Source organism: Meriones unguiculatus, chromosome 3, assembly GCF_030254825.1.
Source record: "Meriones unguiculatus strain TT.TT164.6M chromosome 3, Bangor_MerUng_6.1, whole genome shotgun sequence".
Taxonomy (NCBI): Eukaryota; Metazoa; Chordata; class Mammalia; order Rodentia; family Muridae; genus Meriones; species Meriones unguiculatus.
In genome coordinates this window covers 8,565,476-8,586,049 of record NC_083351.1, presented here as the reverse complement: position 1 = coordinate 8,586,049, position 20,574 = coordinate 8,565,476, and the positions used below count along the sequence as shown (strand labels likewise).

General features: G+C 40.9%; 1 pseudogene; it reads right to left on the bottom strand.

Moving 5' to 3' along the window:
• Positions 1–308: 308 nt before the first annotated feature.
• LOC110539425 (arylacetamide deacetylase-like 4) overlaps positions 309–20,574 on the bottom strand; it is a 53,464-nt pseudogene continuing 33,198 nt past the window's right edge.

The following is a 20,574-nucleotide window of genomic DNA, read 5'->3' as shown; positions in this document are numbered from 1 at the left end:
TATGAATGCAAATCTCCTAATTAAAAAAAAAACACTGCACAAAAGTCCCAGACAGATTTCCTCACTTGGAAGTTTATGGAACCTGTCAGGAGCAGATGATATTGCAACATATGACACTGAACAATAAGCATTGCAAGAACGTGTGCCGGGTTTTCTTTACTGTAAAGCCATCAGCTCTCTGTTTCCGCTTCATTCTGCTCTTTTAGGCTCTGCATGATTTAAGCATCTCCTCCCACAACAAATACAAAGCTCAGATGACTCCACAGCATAAGACATATTTATTTCATTACACTTGGAGACCAGGGCGACTATCGTATGGTCTTCATGTAACTGACAACAGCATTTACTACTTTCATGGAACAGGAGAAAGACATAAACTTTCTATCAAACAGTGCTGTGCATCCATGAAAGCCGTCCTTCACATGAAACCAGCTCACAGGGATCCCCTGGTCTTTCAGGTGCTTCTTGTAGAGCAAGACATCATCCCGAAACAAGCCATTCTCACAGCTCACTAGGAATGCTCAGGAAGCTGAGCAACGGTCTTGTCACCTGCTATGATAGGTGGAATTTCTGCAAAAAAAAAAAAAAAAAAAAGAAAAAGAAATGTGTTTTGCTTTTAGGTAGGGAGCCTCATTAAAGTGTCCAAGAAATAAAGGTTATGAGTCTTGGCTCCAGAACCCTTTGGGAATAATGTGAGAGCTGAGCCATTTTTCTGTACTTTTTCCACTTGCCCAGAGGTACCACAGCACCTGTCAATATGGCATCTCTCTAGAAGATGTCAATGGCCAAGTATTTACACAGATTTGTAATCAATAAGTCTCTGAAAAGAAGTGGGGTATTTTTATTCTGTTGATGAGATGGTAAGTGGAAATTAATGACCTGCAAAACTGGAGTAATCAGGACTTGAGTCTGGATCTGGGGAAGACTAGGGCTACTGACCAAGACCTGGATGACAGCGGCCACAACCCAACCTCCAAAACTCTCTCTCTGCAGAGCACCACCGGTGATGAGTCTACACTGTAGGCTTCCAAGGCCTGCAGGAATAGAATGGTGGCATTCAGGCAGTCCTTCTGAATACTAGGGTGATGGTGGTCAGGGAGCTTTCAATATCTAGTGAGGAAAGAGCAAACACGGCATGCCTCTTTTGAAAGGGGAAACCCAAGGCGCTATCAATCATCTTTCTCTCCTCTCAAAGGGTACCAAATCTGATTCCATCCTCAGAGTGATCCTAACAAGAAAACGTGGCAGCCCTCACTTTTTCCTACATGAACTTGAGGAACTAAAGTCAGGGAGGCCAGGAGTCTACGTCCCAAGCCACACCATGCTTCTTATAGGTGAGTGTACCACACACAGGATCAGGCAAGTTCGAAGTCATTGCCTTCCAAAGCCAATCAGCCACTAAAAGCCCAGAAAACTCATTTGAAACTGCTGCTGCTTCCACTGACACAGATTCGGGAGATCTGTTCCCTAATGTACTGGGTCCATGTTGATCATCGTTAAAACTAGAAACCCTTCAAATTGATACAGATGTTAATGTTAAAGTCTTTTCATAAGCATTCCTTCTGCTGTTAATTGTCCTCTAATTAAGGTAAAAGGGGGGCAATGTGAGAGTTCCCTGTTGCCCTGTTGCTGTGAGGGGGTGACTAATAGTCACAAATTCCAGCTGGACTGTACTGAGAACTCTGAACACCACATACTCCTTGAGGAAACTACACAACAACCACTAACTCAGGACTCTGGCTCTTGAAGTTGCAACCCAGCCAGCACTCTTTCAAATAGCTTGCATCAGACTTTCCACCAAAGCCAGAAGAGATGCCCTGACCCTAATGGAAGGACTCTTTAGTCAGGTACAGGAGGGACAATGTAACAATTCTCATGAGTATAATTCTTCATTTGCACAAATGTCTGCTAAGACTCAAACATATACTTTTTTTTTTTTTTTACTACATATGGTAAGTGAGCTCATGTATTTAAACACTTGTTTTTAGTTGTTGATGCTGTTTGGGAAGGTTAGGGAACATTTGGGGGGATGGAGTCTTGCCAGAGAAAGTATGTCATGGGGAGCAGGCATTAAGAGCCTACAGACTCACTCTGATTCCTGTTTCTTTTTCCCTCTGCTTTTCATGTGTAGTTCAGATGTGTTCTCCCAGCTTTTGCTGCCATACTTCCTCCCTTGCCCTTATGAACTCTGACTCTCAGAAGCCAGAAACCAAAATAAACCCTCTCTTCCTTAAATTGTTTGTGGTCAGAAAGTTTCTGCCAAAGCAACAGAAAAGTAATTAATGGGAGCTGGTACCAAGGATAATGGCAACCACATTGTTTTTCGAGGAAAACTTCAGAAGTTTGGACTTTAAAAGTCATTGTGTGAATGACTTCCACAACTTGAGGCCTAAACCATGAGACTCAGCCATGCCTGACACTGCCTGGATGCCCAGAAACCAAAGGCCGGAGATCCCAGAGACCAAGGATAGAACCAAACCTGAACCATGTCATCTCCCCACCCCCAACTCCACCCCACCCCCAAAAGTCAATTAACTGATTTCTAATGACAGCCTGCTTTACTCATAGACCAATGCCTAGCCCAATCATCATCAGAGATATAAAGACCCACAGACAAGCACTGGGTGGAGCTTAGGGACTGCTGTAGAAGTGGAGGAGAAAGATTCTAGGAGCCGAAGACTCGGGCTGAGAACACCTGGAGAAGAAAACACAGCCCACAGAATCAACTAAGCAGGGCTCGTAGGGCCACACAGAGACTGAAGTGGCAGTCACGGAGCCTGCATGGGTCTGCTAGGCCCTCGGCATACATGCTGTGGTTGTTAAGTGTAGTGTTTTAATGGAACTTCTAACAGTTGGAGTGGGGTATCTCTGACTGTTTTGTCTGCTCATGGGACCCTTTTCCTCATACTGGGTTGCCTCTTCCAGCCTTGGTGTGAGGGGCTTATGCCCACTCTTATTGCATCTTGTTATGCCATGTTCAGTTGATATCACTGGGAGGCCTGCTCTTTTCTAAAGGGAACTGGAGAAGCAGTGGATCTGGGGATGAAGGGAGGTGGGGAGGGCAGCTGAGAGAAGGGTAGGGAGGAGAGGCTACAGTCTGGATTTATTGTATGAAAGAAGAATGAAGAAACAGAAAAAAAAGTCACTGTGTATCATTAGCAGAGAGGGCAGACTGTTCCAGTGGGTGCTGAGGGTAACACAGGATGTACAGGCCTGACGCAAGAGGAAATAAAGACTACATTAACAGCCTGGATATAGGCTATTCATGGGATATTTTGACAAGGACTCAAGCTCTCTTCTACACATGTTCTAAGGACATGCGTAGAAATTTTAGAGTAATAGATTGATTTCATTGGAGAAGGAAATTTTAAAATGGCATAACATTGAGTCTGTGGCATGGCTATTACTTGATCTTCATTTTTAAAGGAAAAGTCAAAATTCACAGGTTAGAGAGAAAGGTGAGAAATGTAATGTAATGAGCTGGAAAGGATGCCATTATTGTATTATTAATATATAATATCTTAGGAACACTTGTGGTCCAAACCTCAGAGAGATACTAAAACACTCTTAGAAAATTATCTTTAAAATCAATTGTGCGATGTAGCACATGACAGTTCGGTATCCAAGTGGGTTCCATAGTAATGGGAAGAGGGACTGCCTCTGACATAATCTGATTGGCCTGCTCTTTGATCACCTCCCCCTGAGCGGGGAGCAGCCTTACCAGGCCACAGAAGATGACAATGCAGCCACTCCTGATGTGATCTGATAGACTAAGATCAGAAGGAAGGAAAAGAGGACCTCCCCTATCAATGAACTTGGGGAGGGGCATGCGTGAAGAAGGGGGAGGGAAGGTGGGGTCAGGAGGGGAGAGGGAGGGGCTTATGGGGGGATACAAAGTGAATAAAATGTAATTAATAAAAAATAAAAATAAAACAATAAAAAAAATCAATTGTGCTCCTTATATCTTTCTTTGTGTGTGTGTGTAAATATACATATGCACTGTATATATGTTAGTGATGGGTTGACGTCACCTGGGTTACACACGCTAGGCAAAGGCTCCAACTCTGAACTGCATCTTCCAATTCTTCACATCTTGTAGAAGGGCTGAAGTCATTCATAGCAACCTTCAAATCAATAACAGCTTCAGAGAATGCTGGGTCTTTGTCTCTAGGGATTTGGTAAGATACTTGTTGTATGTGGTGGCATTTAATATTTACTAATGATTATCTTTTAGTAAAGCTGCTGTTAGTCCTACACAGCTGTATACCCAATCATCACACAGAGACTGGGTTTACTTAGTTAACCTAGAACACAATATGGGCAATAGTTACTGCATCCTAAACCTCCAAGCCCTCATAGTTTCCTAACTCTTAGATTTCCCACATTATACTTGCTTTTAGTGATATCTTAGGTCCAGTCCATCTCTTCACGTAGTTCCAAGATCTGTCCTCCAGCTTTCTCTCCAAGCTCTCCTCTCACACCTTCTCCTCCCACTCATTTCCTGCCCTCTGGCTCCTCCCCTCTTTCCTGTCCTCTGGCTCCTCCCTGCTCAACATTGTGTCTAGTTGCTTTATTTTGTCTTGTTTACACAAGAGTTGAGACAGGATGCTTAGAATGAGTATCACAATGCAATATCCAGATTGAAACCAGAGAGTGGGGGGGGGGGGAGAAATCAGCATTTGAATGAACAAGGGTAAGGTGTATACATTTTAAAAGAACATTATACCAAAAGATAGTAATAGTGGTATTATAACAGGGCCCCGGACTTTAGCCCAACTGACTCCATGATAGAAGTGCCATTCTGGCTGTAAAACTCAGTAAGTAGTCAGCACCACCACCAAAGTGAAAACAAAGATATAATCTATCAAATTCCATATATTCTGGATATGTCTCCCCATGTCTCCTTACTTTTTTAGCTCCTATAGTTCTACTACTTGGTAACTCTTCTTGTTAAGGTGACATATGCCAATGCAGGACATGGTTTTTGTGCCTAAAAGTTCATCTAAAAAAGGTTCAGTGCTACACTGGAATCCCAAACGCCCAGTGTAATTGCTGGCCGGCTGACAAAGATTTTCTATTAGCTTATACCCATGTCTGAGCGGTGGTGATGAAAGGGTTAGACTTACTTTGTAACCTATATGTCTTCTAAAGCCTATACTTTTGAGTTTTAGGTCCAGGTTAAGCTAAAGCCTCTTAGTACCTTTCCAGAGAGTAAAGGAATGTGACCCTATCTGTGAGGACAGATATAAAAAAAAGGGCAAGCAAGCAATGACCTTCACTCAGCAAAAGAAGGATCAGACCCTTGTCCTTGAGATAGCGTTTCTTAGCAACGAACCTAGACTTCTTCTGAGTAGCTTTTGACCTCCAGCCAAAAGTCTGTAGCCCCTAATCTTCAAGGATGAGCTAACCACCCCACCTTAAATTGCAGCTGCATCCACACTTGGCAGGACTGGCCAAGCTTGAGCACCTAAGACTAACCAATTATCTTACTTTATAGCTTCCTCATCCAATCCTAAATTGCCAAAACTAGAACTTCAAATCTCCTGCAATTTTTCTTTTAAAAACCTAAAGGCCTTTGTCTCCCGGTGCCACTCTTTGCTGACCAGCAGGGGTGACCCCGTTGTACAATGGTTAATAAACCTCTTGCTTTTGCAACGAGTCTTGGTCTGGGGGAGTTTCTGGGAAGGGCGCGATTGAACTCCTGAGCTGTGAGACCCCAGGTCTTACAAGACATAGTCTTTCTGCCCTGACCCTTCACACGAGAAGTGCCCTCTTCCACACCAGTGTCTATCTAGGGTGAGCAAAGACCTCACATGAAACAACTGCTTGGCTCACTGCCTTCCCACTAGTCAGTGCCCCAACCCAGGACACAGAGGTTTGCAGAGAATTTTCCGGTTAAAATCATCAACTTAGGGCTAGTGAGACAGTTTAACAGGGCAAGGTACTTGGGGTAAAGTTTGATATCCTGAGTCCAATCCCAAAACTCACAGGATGAAAAGAGAGACTTAAGTCCTGAAGCTTGTCCTTTGACTTTTGTCTGTGCACTGGGCATGCACACACATGCACGTGTAGATAAAAGTGCTTTTAAAGAATGAGCCATGAGGGTGATGCAGCTCGGCAGGTAAAATGATTGCTACATAAGCCTGTAAAGCTGAGATCAATCCCTGGATACCCTATTTTAAAAAAGCCAAATGCTGTAGCATACATCCGTAATACCAGCACTCCTATCATGAAATCAGAGGCAGAGACAGAATCATCCAGGAGCTCCTGGGCCAGCCCTCCCGGAGTGTTCAGCATGACAGAAATTAGAGAGACCCTGGCTCAACAGGATGGCAAGATCCAGTCCCCAAAAGTTATCTTCTGGTGCTCACAAACACACTGTGGCATGCCTATGTCCACACTCACAGACACATCGTAAACACGCAATATAAGAACTAATTTTTTTAAAGAGAAAAAATAGAATCGGTCTATACGAATCCTTAAGAAAAACACACCTAACCTATGGTAAATAAACAAATATCATAGGGTAAAATGGTGGAAATTATTCCAAGCCAATGGAAACAAGAAACAAGAAGGCTTCGCTACCACTATTGTAATCTGAAAAATTATACTCAACCAAAACTGGTCATAAAAGATAAAGGTAATTTATTACTGACTAAGATAACAACTTATGAATAGCATACTACAATTCTAAACATGTACACACTAAACACAGGTACACCTAACTTCATAAAACAAATATTACTAAATATAAAATTACATATTAACCTTAATAGATTAACAGTGGGTAACTTTACTATTCCATCTCAACAATGGGAAAGTAATCTCCCCCCAAAAAAATTGAGGTGTATAATTTTATTTTGTGTGTGTCTGTGTGTGTGTTTACGTTTTCATATAAGGATAACACTGATTTCATAAAAGAGTTCGGTAGCTGTGAAGTTTTGAATAAGGATGCCCCTCCCCTCATTCATAGGCTTGGGTGTGTAAATACTTGGTCCCCAGTTGAAACTGCTTGAGAAGATTTAGAAGGGACAGTCTCACTGGAGGCAGTCCTTGAGAATTTAAAGACTGGTACCATTTCCAGCTTGCTCTCTCTGCTTCCTGACTACAGTTAAAGATGTGATCCCTTGTTGTCTTGCCCCTGCCTGCTGCCTGCTGCCACCCCCCTCTCCCCAGCCTCCATGACAGATTCGAACCCCTCTGGAACTCTAAGTGCAAAGAAAGTCTTTCTTCAATGAGTTGCCTAGGTCATGATGTCTTTCTTATCTGAGCAGCGGAAAAGTAACTACTACAGTTGCATTTGTTCCTTTCTTAGTTTATGAAATAGTTTGAAAAGCGTTGGTGTTAGTTCTTCTTTGAAGGTCTGGAAGAACTGAGCAGTGAATCTGCCTCGGCCTGAACTGTTTCTGTTGGCAGACTTCTTATTTCTCCATCATTTCGGTGCTTATCATAGATTTGTTTAAATTATTTATCTTTTGGTTTAATATTGATAAATAATACATATATAAAATTAATCGACTTATCCTTTCCAATTTAATGGGATATAATCTTTTAAGGACTGTACTAATTATTATCTGAATTTTTTTAGTATCTGTCATGATGGCTTTCTTTTGATCTTAAGTGTTGTTGATTTGGGTCTTTTTCCCTTGATTAGTTTGGCTAAAGGTTGATCGCTCTTATTTATCTTTATAAAAAAATTTACATTTTGTCTTATTCTTTATATTTTATTTGTTTCTATTTCATTAATTTCTACCCTGATCTTAATATTTTTCTTTCTATTTACTGAATTTAGGTTTGTTCTACTCTGGTTTTTCTAAAGCCCCAAGTTAAAGCAAAACATTACCTATTTGAGATTTCTCTGATTTCTTAATGTAGACACTTGGTGCTATTATTTTCTTTTGGGGCTTCTTTAAATATAATGTATGATTTTGACATATAGTATTTTCATTTGTATTCATTTCCATAAATTTCTTGATTTTCTTCTTGAGTTTGCCATTTATCCACTCAGTATTCAATGGTATGCAATTTAATCTCATGAACCTGTAAATAGTTCTACAGTTTCTCAGTGTTGAGCTGTAGTTTTACTTCACTCTAATCAGATAAAACACAAATAAATATTTTAATTCTTCCATATTTGTTAATACTTGCTTTGTGTTCTAATATATGGTCTATTCTTGAGAAAATTCCATGGGCCTTGGAGAAAAGGAAGTATTCTGCCATGTTGGGTAGAATGTTCTATAGATGTCAAATCTATTTGGTCTGAAATCATTGATTTTAGATGTTTCTCTATTTTTTTTTTTGTCTGTATTACCCATTGACTAGTAAGAGTAGGGTCCTCAAGTCTCCCACTATTATTGTGCTGAGTACAGTCTGTTACTTTTGCCTTTTTTTTAATACTTATTTTGTGAAATTGGTGTGCCCAGGTTCTGTGTGCATGTTTTGAACTAAATGTACTCTTTGTGGATTCTTCCCTTAATCGGTATGAATTGACCTTGACCTTTATCTCCTCTGACTAGATTTGGTTTAAAGTTTTGTCAGATATTAGAACAACTTCTGCTTGTCTCGTAGATTCGCTTGCTTAGAGCACATTTTCTCATTCCTTCATCCTAAAATATTGTTTGTCCTATCATATTTCTTGAGACAAGAAATATATAGATCCATCCCTTTAATATAATCTGGTATTCTGTGTCATTTAGTTAGGAAATTGAGATTATAAACATTTAGAATGTGGTTTTTTTTTATCTTTTTGTTGATTGTACAATCTTTGGTGTTTTCCTAATCATCTCTCTTGCTTAAATAGTTTTCAAGTGTGGTTTATTCTTTCCTGTGGCAATATGAATGTGTCTGTTTTTTCAACTAAAATCCAAGGAAGTCTTTTAAATGTCTTTGGTAGAGATGATTTAATGGTTGTGAATTCTTCAGTGTGTTTTTATCATGAAAAGTTTTCATCTTTCCTTCAACTAACACAGATAGTTTTGATGGATGTAGCAGTTACAGACACACAGAGTGCCACAATAAACATGATCTACTATAATGGAATCATAGGCATGTAATCACTTTTGTCACATTCATGAAGAAGCAATAAGGAAGACTAGCTCACACAAAGAAATTGCACAAAGAACAACAAGAGCAAAGATCATAGTCACTTTATGACTATCTCTACACAAGTGGCCATTCCTGCAGGCGACAGGAAGAACAGCTCAGATGGCTTGTCTACCCACGCAACTCTGTAAGGATGAATAATAAAACTGAGCTTCCTTTTTGCAGCTGTTGAGAGCTTGTTATCTTCAGGAGGCATCCTTTCTTCTCCTCCATCTCTGATTTTTCTTCTTTTACCACAGCAATCCAATCTGGTTATGCCATTTATTCCTTGGATCTCTTCCAGGCTTTTTCCCATTATGGATGCTGGTAGATTGTTTGTTTGTTTGTTTGTTTGTTGAGAAAATATTCATAGAAGAAGGTGAGGCTGTGTTCAATGAACTTATGGTAAGCTAAAACACCACAACACCCTCCCATTAACATCCCTTCTCCTGAGAAAGCAAAAACTATATATATTAACAAAACTTCTACAATGTATAAAACCTCATTATAGAGTTCAAGCCTTAGAGAAACTGAATGACAATGGTGAGGAAGTGAAAGGAAGAGGGAGCAGAATGCTCATTTATTGAAAAGGTAGTAGATCCCAAATTAGGTGATGATATAAGACATCCCAGGGCATTCCTTATGCATGGAAGGCAGCAACTGATGTTGCATCCATCCGGATGATTTCACGACCTGAGTTTCCACTTGCTGTGTGTATTAATTGCTTTTTTGTTGCTGTGACAAAACATCATGACCAAAAGCTACCTAAAAAAGAAAGGCTTCAGTGTGGCTTACAGTCCCATGGATTTAGAGTCTTTCTCAATGGGAAAGATATGGCAACAAGTGTTGGGATGGGGAAGCTGGCTGATCACCTCCCACACACACACAGGAAGCAGAGAAGTGGAATAATGCTCCAAGAGGTCAAAGACCGCCCCCACAGACATACATTACTCATCAAGGCTTAACCTCCTCAAAGTCCAATAACCTCCTACAAACACCTCCACAAACAGAAACCAAGAGTTTGGTAGTGGGCACCAAACCATGTGACCTTGAGGCACTTGACCTCTCACTTCATGAGTGTGATAACAGTAACCACAGGTTTCTGGAGTGTTTGGTGTTGGCCTGATGCTTGCATTTTGATGCTAATCACTGGCCCTCAAGACCTATCCTTGTTGTGTAAACCTGCCTAAGACCTAAGATTGATCGGTTGATTGATTGATTGATTGCCCTGAAACCTGGGCAGGGAAGAATGGGGTAGCTGTGGCTAAGGTTCCTGGGCTTTGGGTTCAAGAGAATGACAAGAAACAGACAGATGAAAAGAGAGGAGGAAGGAGAACCCCACAATGGGTTAGGGTCGAGAAGAAACCATGTGGGTCAAGGAGGAAAGACTCCAATCAATAATGGAGTGGAAAAGCCCAAATGAAGAATACCAAGAATTTATAAGATTACAGATGGAAGATAGCCCAGATGAGGATGGTTAAGGATGGATGACATTGGCTGGGAGGTGGATGGTAGGGTTACTGAGACAACATAAGTAAAATATCTGTCCAGCCCAAGGTAAGTAAGGTAATTATAAAATCTAACAGGTGTCTGTGTCTTATTTGATTGTGATAGTAGGTTAAATAATACTGCTGCAATAATCATAGGGCAAATAATAATAAACATTATATATCCCAACAGCCCCCTTTTAATTTATTACAACAGTGGGGGTTAAATTAATTTAAAAAAAATACGAACCACCGAAAGCTGTGCTCTGTACACAGCAAGAACTTCATGATCAGCAGTCATAACAGAGAAAGCCAATTCAAATGACAATGAATAATACCTGGTACCTTAATTACTTTTGCACTCATGTGGCAAGACACAGTAAAACAGCTTAAGGGAGGAAACATTTATTTTGCCTCATGTTCCATCATCGTATGAAAGGGATAGTGCAGTTCATGGTGGTGGCAATATATCATGGAGAGTCTTCATAGCATGGTAGGCCAAGAAGCAAAGAAAGCAGGCTATAATCTTTGGTGGGTATAACCATCAAATGCCTTCTACTACTGACCTGCTTCAAGCCACAAGCTAGTACTTCCTAAAGTCTTCATACTCTTGAAATATGGTCTCACATTTGGAACACACATGAAACTGACCTGTAATTTTCATGTGTGCAAATGTTTATCTGGTTTTGGCATCAAAGTAATAGTGTACTTGTAAAAAAAAAAGTTTAGAAGCATCCCTTCATTTTTATTTTATGAGATAATTAGAGGATTATTATTATACTATTATATTATTATATTTTTAATTTGTTATTGTTGTTGTTGTTGTTGTTGTTGTTGTTATTTAAGGATCTGGGAGAATTTAGCAGTGAGACCATTTGGCCTAGACATTTTTTTAATTGCAAGGATTTTTTTTCATTACTAATTTAGTCTCATTGTATGTTACAGATATGTTTAAACATCTTGTCTAATTTGTTTAACTTCATTTTGTCATATGCATCAAAAACCCCATCCATTTTCTATAGATTTAAAGTTTTAGTGGAATGTAAGTTTTTACGCTATATCCTTACGTTTTCTGAATTTCACTGGTATCTGTTGTAATGTCTCTCTTTTCACATATAACTTTATTGATTTGGGTCCTCTGTCGTTGTTCCAGAGGCGATGGTAGCTGGGAGAATGAAGCTGGTAATGGGTGGACTAAAATCTCATGCAATAGCTAGCTTTATTCAGAACATCAGTTTATGCTCTGATGGTTAAGCCAGGTCACATGAGTAAAGTTCTCCTGCATCCGATCTGTATACATCCAAAAGGACAAGTCACATGTGGCAAAAGCATGTTTTTCCACAGAGGCACGTAAAGAACAGTTCAACAGTTAGTTGAATAACAACAGCAGGCAATGAGTAATCCGAACTGAACTCACTCCTATATGCCACAATAGGGAGCCGCACAAAAACACATTCTGTGAACAATTCCATGTTCTGAAGAAACTGAGGTCATAAAACTCTTATCTCCTTTACATCCAGTTTTCTCACAAGTGCCCAGAATTCTTCTCACAGGACTTTATTCTTGGAGTATTTCTCTCTTTTGCTAAATTTGTCAATCTTTTTATCTTCAAAAGAGTTTATCTCATTGATTCTTTGTATTGTTCTTACCGTTTCTATTTTATTAGTTTCTATCCTGGTCTCAATTATTTCTTTTATTGACTGCCTTTGAGATTAGCTTGTTTCCCCCTACCCACCCCCTGGGCTCTAAGGTACACCATTAACTTATTGGTTTTAGATTACTCTGATTTTAGTGTAGGCACTTAGAACTACGAACTTCCCACTTAAGATTAGTTTCTTTATACACTGCAGGTCTTGATGTATTTTTGTTTTCTTTCAGTTCTCCTGTGTTTTATAGTTCTCTTCAAGTTCTTCAAAACCCTATCACTATGGAATCACAGTGTGTTGTCTGCTCCCCACATATTTTTCTTTCCTGTAGCTTTCCTTGCTACTGTAGATTCCTGTAGATTTCCAGCCCTCTAAGTTAGCTTTGACTCTCAACTTTACACAGCCTAGAATCACCTGTCCTCATTAGGTTGGTCTGCAGGCCTGTCTTGAAATATTGTCTTGATTATTCATTGATGCTGGAGGGACCTAGACTTAGTCACAGTGAGCACAACCATCCATAGGCAGCTGGTCCCTGTACAAAAAGCCAGCTGTCTCAGTTCTATTGCTGTGATGGAATAGCATGTCCAAAGCAAGCTGGGGAAGAAAGGGTTTATTTGGTTTATACTTCCAGATCATAGTCCATTGATGGAGAAAGTCAAGGCAGAAACTCAAGCAGGAATTGAAGATGGAGGCAGGAGCTAATGCAGAGGCCATGAAGGGGTGCTGCGTACTGGCTTGCTCTATGTGGCTTGTTGAGATTTCTTTCTTGTAGAATCCAGGACCACCAGCCCAGGGATGGCACCTCAATATGCTTGGCCCTTACCCATCAATCACTAATTAAGAAAATTCTCTACAGCCAGATCTTGTGAAGGGATTTTCTCAATTAAGATTCCCTCCTTTCAAATAACTCGAGTTTGTTGTGGTTTGAAGAAAAAAATGCCCTGTAACTGTTGGGAGCCCAATGTAACTGGACTTTCTTGAACTGCCAGCTTCCCAAGTGATGACACAGAAACCTTCGTGTTTATTATGAAAGCTTGGCCTTAGCTTAAGCTCGTTCTCAACAAGCTCTTACCTTAAATTATCCCATTTGTACTTACACGTTCTACCACATGGCCCGTTACCTCTCAGTCTTAGTCCTGGCACTGTTTCTTCCTCCTTATCTGTCTGGCGAATGTTCCACCTCATATTCCTTCCCAGAGTTCCTATCTCTGCCTGAAAGTCCCGCCTATCCTCTCCTGCCTAGCTACTGGCCATTCAGCTTTTTTAAAACCAGCCAGAAGGTGCTTTAGGCAGGTGAGGAAGGACACATCTGCACAGAGTGTACAAAAAAATTATCCCAACAATGCCCCCAAAGACTCATAGGGAGTGGCAGTATTAGTAGGTGTGGCCTGTTGGAGGAATTGTGTCACTGGGAGTAGGCTTTGAAGTTTCAGAAGCCCAAGTGTCACACTCTCTCTTCCTGCTGCCTGCCAATCCAGAATGTTGAACTCTCAGCTGCTACCTCTTCAGCACCATGTCTGCCTGCATCCCCACCATGCTTCCTGCCATGATGATAATGGACTAAACCTCTTAAGTGTAAGCCAACCCCAATTAACTATTTTTCTTTATAAGATTTTCTATGGTCATAATGTCTTTTCATAGCAATAAAAACCTAACTAAGAGAGGGGAGGTATTCCTCCCCTTCCATCTGATCCTAGTCTATCAGGTCTCATCAGGAGTTTAGTGAACTGGGGGAGGGGCATGGATGGAGAAGAGGGAGGGAGGGCAGGATTGGGAGGGGACAAGGAAGGGGGCTACAGTTGGGATACAAAGTGAATAAACTGTAATTAATAAAAAATAAATTTAAAAACTGAACTAGATGCTTGTGTCTAGTTGACGTGAAACTGAGCAGCAGACAAGCTCAGCATGAGTCAGGGAGTGAGACAGTGTCATCCTTGATTTCCATTTCAAGTTCCTACTTGAGTTCCTGCCCAGACTTTTTTCAGTATGGATGGTGAACTAGAAGTGTAAGTCAAATAAACTCTTTGCTCCTCAAGTTACTTTGGGTCAGAATATTTTATGTGTCTCTCAACATGGTGTCTCTCCGGGAGAGGTTAACGGGCCTGATTTTTACACATAGGTGCAATCATTATATCTCTGGTGAGGAGTGGAATGTTTTGCTTCTGTTGATATGACAATAGGTAGAAACTGATGGCCTGAACTAGAGAAGTCATCAGGACATGAGCCTAGAACTGGGGAAAACTAGAGATGCTAACAAAGGTCTGGGTGACAATGACCATCAGCCCAACTCCCAAAATTTCTCCACAAAGCATCACCTGGGAGATGTCCACCCCACAGCTTTCCAAAGCCTTTAGGGAATGGATGGGAGCATCCAGACAATTATAAATAGCAGAGCAATAGAGGTTGGAGGGCTTGTGGTACCTAAGTAGGAAAGAGCTAACACTACAACTGGGGTCACTGGAGAACATTTATTTCAGTCATCATCCTCCACTCTTTGGTGTGTGAGCCCTGACAAAATCTTCAAAATGACTCTGCCAAGTGAAAATGGCTGTCCTCATTTTTCTCTGTCTGGATTTGAGGCAAGGATTCTCCAGGCATCTCACACCATGCTTTTCATAAACAACAAACCCCACATAGAACCATGCAAGTTCAAATCTGTTGCCATTAGGAGACAAACATCCACCAAACACTCCAAGGTAAGTGCTTGGAACTACTGCCACTTCTCTTGACACAGACTCAGAAAATGCCTCTCCTGATGTGCTACCTGACATGTGTTGATCATTGTTAAAACCCGTCAAATAGATATCGATGTTAATACTAAGGTCATTTCTTAAACATTTCTTCTGGTGTTTATTTTCCTATAATTGAACAAAAAGAAAAAGAAAAAGAAAGAAAGAACAGGGGAAATTTCACATCTTAACTGAGAGCTCGTACACTCTTTCCTGTTTCCCTGGCTGCCTTGAGGAAGTGACTAATAATCAAATGTCCAGTTGGCCTGCCCTTACTTCTGCTCTGGGCACTTTGAAAACCACGTGCCCCTTGAGGAAACTACACAACAACCACAGCCACTTGCCACTAACTAATGATTCTAACTCTTACAGTTGCAGCCAAGCCAGCACTGTTTCAAACAGCTTGTATTGAACCTTTCCTGCCTCTTCCCACCAAGGCCAGAGGAGAGTATCTGATCCTACAAGGCTAATGGAGGGACTCTTTGGAATGGTACAAAAAGAACCAAGATGTGATTCCCAGAAATATAATTTTTCGCGTGCTGAAAGTAGAGCACATACATGCTTCATCATATATAAGCAGGCTTTTTTATTCATGTTCTGCTGGCTCCAGGATATTTTCCTTAACCTTTCAACATTAGGTTTAATAAGTTATTTAACTCTAGTCACTGGAGAGATTTCTCAGTGATTAAGAGCACTGCCTGTTTTTTCAGTGGACCTGTGTTTGGTTTCTGGCACTAACATAGTGTCTCACAAGCACTGGTAACTGTAGTGCCAGGGAGTCAATGTCCTCTTCTACATATGCATGGTAACAGACATACACGAAAGCAAAGTACCTATACATATAATAATACAAAATGGAGAAAAACTTTTTTTTTTCAAGTATTTCACTCTAGTATTTTTTTTTCTTGCCTATTTTTAGTAGAAAAATCTTAGGAAGTTCCAGGAAGGTAAAAGTGGTGGCAGCAATGGTGAAAGAAGAGACACAGCAGAGGCAGAGCCATGAGAGCAGGCTGTGCAGACATCAACAGGTGCAGAGCCATGAGGACCTCAGATGACCCAGACAGTGGCAATAGCCAGGCACCAGGAGCAACCGGAAGAAGACATGTCAGAATTGTTGTGGTCCTGAGGGCAGCAGAGGTGGGGCTGTAAGAGCACCAGCAGAGGAGCAATGAACATCTTCAGAGCCTTTACCACAGTGACTGCAACCTTCAGTCTGATCCTCAGAAAGAGATGACAATAAAAGTACCAAAAGCTTATAGAACACCAAATAGATTGGATCCAAAAACAAAATCTTCCTGTTACATAATAATCAAAACACTAAATGTACAGAACAAAGAAATAATATAAAAAGCTGCAAGGGAAAAGGCCAAGTAACATATAAATGCAGACCTATCATAATTACACCTGACTTCTCAACAAAAACTCTAAAAGGCAGAAGGGCCTGGGCAGATGTCTTGAAGATTCTGAGAGACCACAGATGTTAGCCCAAACTATTATACCCAATAAAACTTAATCATCATGGAGGGAGAAAACAAAATATTCCTTGACAAAATCAATTTTAAACCATATCCATGCACAAATCCAGCCCTACAATAGATACTAGAAAGAAAACTCCAACCCAAGGAGGTAAAATACATCAAAGAAAATACAGGAAATAACTCCATGCCAGCAAAACCAAAAGAAAGGAAGCACACATACACACACATACACACACTACCACCACCAACATCAAAATGACAGAACTCAACAGTCATTGGTCATTAATATCTCTCAACATCAATTGACTCAATTTCCCAATAAAAAGAGACAGGCTAACAGAATGCTTGCTAAATCAGATTCCACCATTCTGCTGCACATGGGTAACACACCTCAGCAACAAAGATAGACATGACTTTAGATTAAAGGGCTAGGAAAAGTATTACTATTCACAGATGATATGATAAGTATGCATAAGTGACTCCAAAATTTCTACATAAGACTCCTACAGCAAAGTGGCTGGATACAAAATTGACTCAAGAATCAACAGCCCTCCTGTGTATAAATGATAAACAGGCTGAGAAAGAAATTATGAAAACAACACCCCTCGCGATAGCAAAAAATCATATAAAATATCTTGGTATATATAACCAAGCAAGTGAAAAGACCTGCATGACAATAACTTCAAGTCTTTGAAGAAAGAAATTGAAGAAGATACCAGAAGATATCTTGTGCTTATGGATGAATAGCATAAAAATAGTAAAAAATGGCCATCTTACCAAAAACAATCTACAGATGCAAGGCAATTATCATCAAAATTCCAAGACAACTTTTTACAGGCCTTGAAAAAACAATATTCAACTTCATAAGGAAAAAAAACACAGGATAGCAAAAATAAGCATGTACAATAAAAGAACATGAACTTTTGAAGGTACCACCATCCCTGATCTCAAGCTGTACTACAAAGCTATAGTAATAAAAACCACACAGTATTGCAAAAAAACAAACAGGTTGATCAATGGAATCAAGCTGAAAACCTAGATGTAAACCCACACATCTATAGACACTTTATTTTTGACAAAAAAAAACATAGAAATACATGCATATATATATAATGAAAAATGAAAGCATCTTCAACAAATGGTGCTTATCTACCTGGAGGTCTGCATGTAGAGTGAAAATAGATCCATATCTATCAGCACAAAACTCAAGTCCAAGTAAATCAAAGACCTCAACATAAAACCAGTTATATTAAATCTTATAGAAGAGAAAGCAAGGAATAGTTTTGAATGTATTGGCATAGGAGACAACTTCCTGAACAGAACACCAAGAGTGCAGGCACTACGATCAACAATTAAGAAGTGGGGTCTCATGAAACTGAAAAGATTCTGTAAGGCAAAGAATACCATTAAAAGAACAAAATGGCAGCTTACAGAATGGGAAATGATCACCTTCACCAACCCTACATCTGACAAAGGGCTGATATCCAAAATATGTAAAGAACTCAAGAAATTAGACATCAACAAACCAAGTAAATCTCATTAAAAATGGGGTACATATCTAAACAGATTAAAATTTTCTATAGAGGAAATTCTAATGGCCTAGAAACACTTAAAGAAATGTTCAACATCCTTAGTCATCAGGGAAATGCAAAACAAAACGACTCTGAGATTCCATCTTTCACCTGTCAGACAGCTAAGATCAAAATTCAAGTGATAGCTCATGTTGTCAAATATGTGGAACAAGAGGAACATTCCTCCATTGCTAGTGGGAGTGAAAACTTGTACAACCACTGTTGAAAATCAATCTGGAAAATCAATTCTTAAAAAAAATAGGAATATTTCTCCCCTAAGACCCAGATATACCACCACCCCTGGGGATACACCCAAAAGATGCTCCACCACACCACAAGGACACTTTCTCAACTATGTTCATAGCAGCTTTATTCATAGTAGACAGAAACTGTATACAGGCTAGATGCTCCTCAACTGAAGAATGGGTAAAGAAAATGTGATACATTTACACAATGAAGTATTACTCAGCCATTAAAAACAACGACATCATGAAATTATCAAGCAAACAGATAGAACTAGAAAAGATCATCCTAAGTGAGGTAATCCCGACCCAGAAAGACAAACATGGTATGTACTCACTTATAAGTAAATATTAGCCATAAACTACAGGATAACCAGGCTACAATCCATAGACCCAAAAAAGGTAAATAACAAGGAAGGCTCAAGGGGGGATGCTTGAATATTACTGAAAGAAAAATAGACCTTCTAGGTGGGTGGAGGGAGGGAGGCGGGTGGGAGATAGGATGAGGCTAGGAATAGGAGGTATCAGCGTGGACAGAACAAGGAGAAAAAGTACTGGCAGAGACAGCTGGGTTGGTAGGGGCATCTCTGAGACAAGCTAGAAATCTAGAACAATGAAAACTCCCAGGAATCTATGAGAGTGACCCACAGTCTACTAGCAATAGGGGACATGGAACCTGAAACGGCCACCTCCTGCAACCAGGCAAGACTTCCAGTAAAGGGATATGGACACCAACCCAGCCACAAAACCTTCAACCCACAAGTTGTCCTGCCTGCAAGATGTGCAGGCATAAAGAGGGAGCAGAAATTGAGGGAAGGGCCAACCAAAGAATGGTCCAGCTTGAGACCCATGCCGAGAGAGAGAGAGAGAGAGAGAGAGAGAGAGAGAGAGAGAGAGAGAGAGAGAGAACAGAGAGAAGAGAGAGGCCACCCCTGGTACTATTAATGATATTCTGCTATGCTTACAGACAGAAGCCTAGCATAACTGTCCTCTGAGAGGCTTCACTCAACAGCTGATGGAAACATATGCAGAGACCCACAGCCAAACAATAGGCTCAGCTTGGGGAGTTTTGTGGAAGGGGTGAGGAAGGATTGAGGGAGTCAGAGAGGTCAAGGACACCACAAGAAAAGTGCCAGAATCAACTAATTTGGGCCCATAGTGCTCACAGAAACTGAACCACCAATCAAGGAGCCTGCATAGGATTGACCTAGGCCCCCTACACATATGTAACAGATGCACAGCTTAGCCTTCATGTGGGAGCCCTAACAGAAGGAGCAGGGGCTGGTTCTGACTCTACTGCCTGTCTTTGGATCCCCTTCCCCTAACTTGGCTGCCTTGTCTAGCCTCAATAGGAAAAGATGCACCTAGTCCTACTACAGCTTGATATGAAGAAGAGGGTTGACATACATGGGAAGCCAAAGGAATGGGAGAAAAGATGTGAGAGGGAAGGACTAGAAGGAGATGGGGCGGGGGAAGCTGCAATCAGGATGTAAAGTGAAAAACCCAACGAAGCTCCAGAGAAGGCCACTGGAACTTTGCTGGCCCCCATCTCTTCCTGGACTCACCCTGAGGTATTGAGCATGAGTTGAGCACTGGGAAAATGACTGCCAACCACTCTCAGGGTCTTTTCTCACCTATTTTGGTGGGGAAGGTCTTTTAGTTGAGCTGGTAGAAACAGTGGCAATGGTAACATCAAATCTGTGGCAGCAGAACAGTAGCAGAGGCAGAGCTGTGCAAGTAGGATAGGGTGACGCCAGTGGAGTCAGAGCCATGACAACCACAGGTGGATGCCAGGCAAAGGCGCAGCCAGAGGCTGTTATGGCAACAGTGGCAGACTTGCAGAAACTGCAGGAAACACTAACAAATACAGTGGTGGAGATGAGAGCATGCATAGTGCTCATTTTGAAAGTCTACTTTACTTGGGGTGTTTAGGCCTCTACTTCCCTTCCACCAACCCCCTCAACCCTAAGTAGGAGAGAAAGAAGGTTAGTGGGGGGGAGGGACACAGAACTCTTTGCTTCTCCTGGCTCATTAGGGTCAATGGGTTCTTTTGGGGCTCTATACCAATCTCCATCAACAGCAACTGCAGCCAGTGGTCTCCTCCAAGCCACTACATTGAAACATTTCTGTCTGTCTGTCTGTCTGTCTGTCTGTCTGTCTGTCTGTCTGCTCCAAACCACCATACAGTCTGTCTCTCAGGTCTCTCCAAACTGCTTCATGCCACACACCACACCACACACCACATGCCACATACCAAAACTTTACTCCACACCTTCTCTTTCTGGGCTCTCGGATTTATATCCTCGGAGCCCTAGATCACGCCCTTCTCCGTGCCACACA